This window comes from Eumetopias jubatus, unplaced genomic scaffold, assembly GCF_037043125.1.
Source record: "Eumetopias jubatus isolate StellerSeaLion01/CBP00866 unplaced genomic scaffold, mEumJub1_p1.0 scaffold_12, whole genome shotgun sequence".
NCBI lineage: Eukaryota > Metazoa > Chordata > Mammalia > Carnivora > Otariidae > Eumetopias > Eumetopias jubatus.
The window spans coordinates 89,362,334-89,370,135 of NW_028274818.1; positions in this window are offsets into that span (position 1 = coordinate 89,362,334).

The following is a 7,802-nucleotide window of genomic DNA, read 5'->3' on the forward strand; positions in this document are numbered from 1 at the left end:
TCCAGAGGCTGGGAAGTCCAAGATCAAGTGCTAGCCAATTCAGTTCCCCGGTATGGGCTCTGTTCCTGACTTGCAGATGACCACGTTCTCTTTATGTCCTCACGTGATAGAGAGAGTGAGAGCCCTGGTTTCTCTTCCTCTTCTGTTAGGATACTAATCCCATCATTGGGGTCTCACCTTTATGACCTCATCTAAACCTAATTACCTCCCAAAGACCCCACCTCTAAATACCATCACACTTTGGGGGTTAGGGTTTCAACATATGAATTTGGAGGGAGACACTAAACATTCAGTACACAACAAAGGCATCGGTTGGATTTGAACCTAGAACTGTCTGGTCCTAGCCCATTTTCCTGACTATGTACCATATGCTATTGTTTCCCATATGCATTTCTAAAGAAGTAATGGTCTGGGTCACCCAGTTACTCTCAGTGAAAGCAAAGATATCTAATATCTTTCATCTGCATTTCAAAAGTTGTACAGACATGTTAAGGAGAACTTTCCACAGTGGGTAATCCATAAGTGAAGTAATAGAGTAACCTAGTACCAATTAGGCATGAAAGAACTGTCAAAAATCATTTCATTTATAGGCTGTAGTTCCCATGCTCCCAATAGGAGCCCACACAACCTTCTAGTCCAGACTTGGAGCTGCATTTACCAGAGATGTCGTAATAGGGCTTTAACCTTTGGGATTTTTGTGGGGGAGGACCCTCCAGGCCACCTAGCCATCCCTGCTTCTGTGGGAAATCATTTGATCATGATGTCATTTACTTGGCTGAGATCTCATAAACAAGGTTGTTAAAAACATGGTTCTAGAGATTATAGGGTTCTCTTCTTCATACTTTCTGTAATTTCCAAATTTCCTACAATGAAATACTACTCTCACAATCATTAAATCATTTTTTTATAGAGGGAGTGGGGAGGGACAGAAGAAAAGGGAGAGAGAGAATCTTAAGCAAGCTCCACACATGGAACCTAATGCGGGGCTGGATCTCACAACCCTGAGATCATGACCTAAGCTGCAATCAAGAGTGGGACGCTTAACCAACTGAGCCACCCAGATGCCCTATCATTAAATCATTTTTAACTGCAACTCTAACTGTGTGGTACGTAAGGCAGCGTGGCTATGTAGAAGAGTTTCTATATTGATGCATTGCCAAATAATGGATGTCACCCATAAGTTTTATCCTAAACTGGCCTGGTGTTTGGGCATCATCTTGCTGTACCCAATGCACTGGGAGATCTGGGTACTTCTTCTGACCGTCCCACCTTTTTATGTGAAGACCTGACAAGTCACTGAGCTTGGGCTCTTTGAGATCATCTGGTTTGAGCTCCTCATTTTTCACCTGCAAAAAAAATGGAGCCCCAGAGAGGGGAAGCAACTCGCTTCAATAGGTCATGTCAGGATAAGAACTAGAACTCATGTCTTTGGATTCCCATTTCAATGTTCTCTTTACTAAAGTTCAATAGGATTCAGTAGAGCAGTGATTCCCAACCCTGGCTGTATATTTGGATCACTAGGAAAGCTTTTTAAAAAAATACCAATGCCTGGGAGCCTGGGTGGCTCAGTTGGTTAAGCGACTGCCTTCAGCTCAGGTCATGATCCTGGAGTCCCGGGATCGAGTCCCGCATCGGGCTCCCTGCTCAGCAGGGAGGCTGCTTCTCCCTCTGACCCTCTTCCCTCTCATGCTCTCTATCTCTCTCTCTCAAATAAATAAATAAAATCTTAAAAAAAAAAATACCAATGCCTGGGGCTTAGACCAATTAAATCAGAATCTCTGGGGGTGGGGCCAGGGCATCATATTTTTTAAAATTTCCTCAGAGGATGCTAATGTGTAATCAAGGTTGAGAATCACTGATCCAGAGGTGGGGATCTGTGAGACAGCAGGTCAGCATCACCTGGAAGCTGGTTAGAAATGCACATTCTCAGACCCTAGTTTCCCATTTTACCAACGTAGTGACTAATAGAACCTCTATCAGAGAGTTGTCCCAAAGATTAGATGAGATAATGCAGGCAAAGTGCTTATCATGGTGTCTTGCATATTACTACCCACCCACTGGAATAGAGGTCGGCAAACTTTTTCTGTAAAGGTCCAGATAATAAATATGGCTTTGTGGACCATATGGTCTCTGTGGCAACTGCTTACCTCAACTCTGGTTGAGATAGCAGCCATTGACAGACAATACATGATTAAATGGGCATGGCTGTGTTCCAAACAAAACCTATTTATGGATACTGAAACTTGAATTTCATGTAATTTTCCTTTTTTTTTTAAAGATTTATTTATTTGAGAGAGAGAGTGCACAGGGGGGAGGGCCAGAGAAAGAAGAAGAGAGAGAATCTCAAGCATACTCCACACTGAGGGTGAAGCATGACACAGGGCTTCATCTCATGACCCTGAGATCATGATCTGAACCAAAACCAAGAGTTGGATGCTCAAATGACTATGTCACCGAGGCGCCCCTCATGTAATTTTCATATGTCATGAATTAGTATTCCTCTTTCGACTTTTTTCAAATATTCGAAAATGTAAAATAAAAACCATTCTTGGTTTGCAGCCTGTATAAAACAGATAGAGGGCTGGATTTAACTCATGGGCTGTAGTTTGCTGATCTCTTGTGCTAGAATGTAGGCTTTGTGATGGTGGGTGTTTTGTCTGTTATGTTCATGGTACTATCCCTGGGAAATAACATAGTGTTTGGCCCACAGTATGTGCTTATTTGTTGAATGAATAAATGATGTTTTCAGAAGGAAGAACTTTGTATATGGTTTATTTCAATAGCTCAGAGTTATAGTAGACCTGAGAAGTGCCTCTGTTGCTTAAGCAGATTGATATGACTACCTGCACTCTTCAAATATGGCTATTTAAATTTAAATTAATTCAAATACTACTTAAAAATAAGTTCTTAGTCATACTAGCTGCATTTCAAGGGCTTAACAGCCACATGTGACTAGTAGCCACTGCATATAGGTAACTGCAGACACAGAACATTTCTATCATTGCAGAACATTCTTGTGGACAGTGCTGATCTATATTGATAATAGCTCAGAACTGGATGATATGAAACATTAAAATACAGGAAAATTGAGGTGAAGGGTTCCCCAGACAAGACTTTTCTAAGGGTTCAGGATTAGTAAAGTACTGCCCCTCACTGTTGTCTTGTTTGGCAGTGGGGTTGGAGTAGAGAGGGAACCACCCTTCTCTGTCATTTGCTGGCAAGTTACAGCCCACACATTTGGGAGTTATCTCCCCTATAGAATTAGCATCAGGTTTCCTTCAACTGAAGGAAGAAGTTAAATAGTACTTAAAACTATGTTTTTAGTGTTGTAACTTTTCTATTTTTAATTTTTTAGAGAATGTCTTCAAATGGTCCCAAAACCATAAAAATTACAGTGAAAAACTGCCCCCCCTGCCCCGCCTGGGGTGGCTCAGTCTGTTAAGAGCCTGACTCTTGATTTTGGCTCAAGTCATGATCTCAGGGTTGTGAGGTCCGGCCCTGCGTCAGGCTCCACGCGGGGCATGGAGACTGCTTAAGATTCTCTCTCTCCCTCTCTATCTGCCTCTCCACCCTCTCTAAAAAAAAAAAATCTGCCCCCTCCTACCCCCATCTCACAGCTGCCCAGTTTCATCCCAACCTACTCCCTCCAGGAACTATGATGACTTCTATATCTCTTTTCAGGATTTCTTTCTATGTATTTAAGCAAATGACTATAGATTCTTATTTCTCCACCACTTTGACACAACAGGTAGCCTAGAATACACACTATTCTTCCCATTTAAAAAAACTTTTTTTACAACAAATTCTTGAAGGTCCGTCCATGTCAACACATGAGGATCTTTCTCATTTTGTTTTGTTTTTGTTTTACGTTTTCTTTTTAAAGAGCTGCATGGCATTCCAGTGAACAAGTGCACCATAATTTCTTAAGCCAGTCCCCTATTGATGTCATTTGAATTGTTTCCGTTATTGTGCAGTTAAGATGAAATTTTGAAACTTCCTCCACCACATTTAGAATCCTTCAACTATACACAGTCATTTGGAGCTTAAAATGAGCCTAACCATTCTGTTCTACCAAAAAGAAAATATCAGCATCCTCCTGATCAGAGATAATAAGATTGCCTTCTCCTCAACAAAAATTTTTTCAATTATCTTAGCACTTCCCAACATCTATTTCCCAGGTTTCCAATATTCTTTGTAGGTGAAAGAGCTGAGATATGAGTCCAGATGTTTGTACTGAGCCACAGAAAACTCTTCTAAGAAAGAAAGAACCACGCTGGTCAGCTGGGCTTGAAAGTATTTAAGGTCTCATCTGAAATGCAACCTCTACATCCATATAACAGCAGTACAGAGGAGGTTTTAGCCTCCTTACATCTCCGTAAGTGTCTCTCCCACCAAGTAATCCAAGTAATAGCATTGGCTTAGCATATATAGCCTCAAAGCAAGGTGAAGCCCCTACTATTCTCCCCAGCCCTAACAAGACCCTACACTAAACTTCTATACAGAATTTTTGGAGCTTCTCTTGACCATTTCATGGAGAGAGGCTACCCCAGGATTATTTCCTCGGATTTTCATGTATATGTTCCCCGAAATTTCCCTAGACATAGTATGCATACTTTTCAGATGATGCAGAAGATGGATTCCAGTCTGCTACTGAGCAAAACTCAGTTGCTCCTTGGACCCAATTAAATTTTTTCCCAAGACATTTTACCAAGTTAACACATGCACATAGTTTTTTAAAAAATTACATGGTACCAAAAGACTTAAAATGAAAAACTTAGTTGCTATGTTTACAGCTTTTTGTGTGTACATACTCCTGGCCACTTACTAGATAGAATTACACAACAGCTGAGAAATTCTGATAGAAACACTTTGGTTGCCCAAGACTTCCATGAGAGCATTTTTGATCTGTTGGTTTTGGTCGCTTGTTTGTTATTTTTGCTCAAAACTGCGCATGCCAGACCAGCAAATCTTACATAGGAGACAGATAAGGTAGTACTCACTAAAGTGACAGATTTCGACACAGCCGGAGGTGATGGCAGACCAGTTTCCTAGAAGAGCTGCCCTCAAACTTGAACTCTCACTTCTGCGTTAGTCCTGGCCGTAGACAAAAGAAGAGGGAGAAGTAGTAGTCTGACAATTGGAAGAAGGCACACCCAGAGGGCCTTTCTTGGATTGGTGGAGACATTCCAGAGGGAGGAGCAGGAGTTCTGGGCTAAGTTTACGCTGAAAGTTTACACAATCTCCTGCCACCCTCCAATATATAGTTAATGATTTAAACACACTGCAAGCTTTTGCTGCAGGTGGGGAGTGGGGGTGGGGGAGGAGGTTGGGAAAGTAATTTATTCACAGGAAGGAAAGTGCCCATGGATTTGCTGGAGGTTGGTCCTGTGAAGGGGTAGAGGAAGTTTTCTCTCAGAAGGAAGAAAGAACAAAGGATGGAAGAGGACATAGAAGGGTTTTGAAATAGAAAAGAAAGAAGTGGCAGGTTTGGGTTGCTCTAGATCTCAGAGAGCCAGTTGCTGTGTTTATCTGTTGAACTGGTCAGGACTAAACATAAACACTCTCAGGTCGCTCCTTTGCTCAAATTCTTCAGTGCTTCCTAGTTCACTCCAGGTAAAATTTCAAGTTCTTACATGGACTACAAGGAACTGCATGATCTGGCACAGGGTCCTCTCTGGCTCACCACCTGCTCCTCTTTCCCTTACTCTTCTGCAACCACATCAGGACCCTTGCTTTTTCTTGAACATACTATGCGTGTTCCAGTGTTGGATTTTTTCCACTGCCTGGAACACTCCTCTTTAGATACCCACTTGGCTAAATCCCCATTTTATGAGGTATCCTATCAAAGAGGTCTTCCCTTACTGCATTTTCTAAAATAGCACCCCTCAATTTTTCTCTTTAATCTGTTTTAACTTTTTACATCTCTTACCACCACCCTTAAGAGTAAGAACTTTGTTTTGTTTGCTGATGCATCATTATTGTCTAGAACAGTTACTGGCAAATTTTAGGCATTCAATAAATATTTGATGGGTAAATTAATAAAGATGACTCTTCCAGTTACATGTGACAGAAACCCAATTTAGATTCACTTAAACAAAATGAGGAATTTATTGGTCTCTTTTTGGTTCTGTGAGTTTTTGGTTGTTGTTGGTTACTTGGGATTTTCTATGTAGATAATCACATAATCTGCAAATAGGGACAGTTTTACTTCTTTCATTTTTTTACCAATTTAATTTTTGAATTTAAATTCATTTATTGGGTCACCTGGGTGGCTCAGTCGTTAAACGTCTGCCTTCAGCTCAGGTCATGATCCCAGGGTCCTGGGATCGAGCCCTGCATCGGGCTCCCTGCTCAGCGGGAAGACTGCTTCTCCCTCTCCTACTCCCCCTGCTTGTATTCCCTCTCTCACTGTGTCTCTCTCTGTCAAATAAATAAAATCTTTAAAAAAATAAAATAAATTCATTTATTAACATATAGCATATTATTAGTTTCAGAGGTAGAGCTCAGTGATTCATCAGTTGCGTATAACACCCGGTACTCATTACGTCACATGCCCTCCTTAATGCCCATCACCCAGTTACCCTATTCCCCCACCTACTTCCCTTCCAGCAACGCTCAGTTTGTTTTCTATAGTTAAAAGTCTCTTATGGTTTGTCTCCTTCTCTGATTTTGTCCTATTTTTCCCTCCCTTCCCCTATGATCCTGTTTTGTTTCTTAAATTCCACATATGAGTGAAATCATATGATAAATGTCTTTCTCTGACTGACTTATTTTGCTTAACATAATACCGTCTAGTTCCATCCACGTCATTACAAATGGTAAAATTTCTTCTTTTTTTTTTTGTGATGGCTGAGTAATACTCCATTGTATATATGTACCACATCTTTATCCATTCATCTGTCGATGGACATCTGGACTCTTTCCATAGTTTGGCTATTGTGGACATGGTTGCTATAAACATTGGGTTGTAGGTGCCCCTTGGGATCACTATGTTTGTATCCTTTGGGTAAATACCCAGCAGTGCAATTGCTGGGTCATAGGGTAGCTCTATTTTTTACTTTTTGAGGAACCTCCATACTGTTTTCCAGAGTTGCTGTACCAGTTTGCATTCCCACCAGCAGTGTTAGAGGGTTTCCCTTTCTCTATATCCTCACCAACATCTGTCATTTCCTGACTTGTTAATTTCAGCCATTCTGACAGGTGTGAGGTGCTATGGTTTTGATTTGTACTTCCCTGATGCTGAATGATGTTGAGCATTTTTTCATGTGTCTATTGGCCATTTGTATGTCTTCTTTGGAGAAATGTCTGTTCATGTCTTCTACCCATTTCTTGACTGGATTTTCTGGTTCTTATGGGTGTTGAGTTTGATAAGTTCTTCATAGATTTTGGATACTAGCCCTTTATCTGATAAAATATCTTCTCCCATTCTTTTGGTTGTCTTTTGGTTTTGTCAACTGTTCCCTTTGCTGTGCAAAAGATTTTATCTTGATGAAGTCCCAATAGTTCATTTTTGCTTTTCTTTCCCTTGCCTTTGAAGATGTGCCTAGCAAAAAGTTGCTGCAGCTGAGGTCAAAGAGGTTGCTGCCTCTGTTCTCCTCTAGGATTTTGATGGGTTCCTGTCTCACATTGAGGTCTTTCATCCATTTTGAGTTTATTTTTGTGTGTGGTGTAAGAAAATGGTCCAGTCTCATTCTTCTGCATGTGGCTGTCCAATTTTCCCATCATTTGTTGAAGAGACTGTCTTTTTTCCATTGGATATTCTTTCCTGCTTTGTCGAAGATTAGTTGACCATAGTGTTGAGC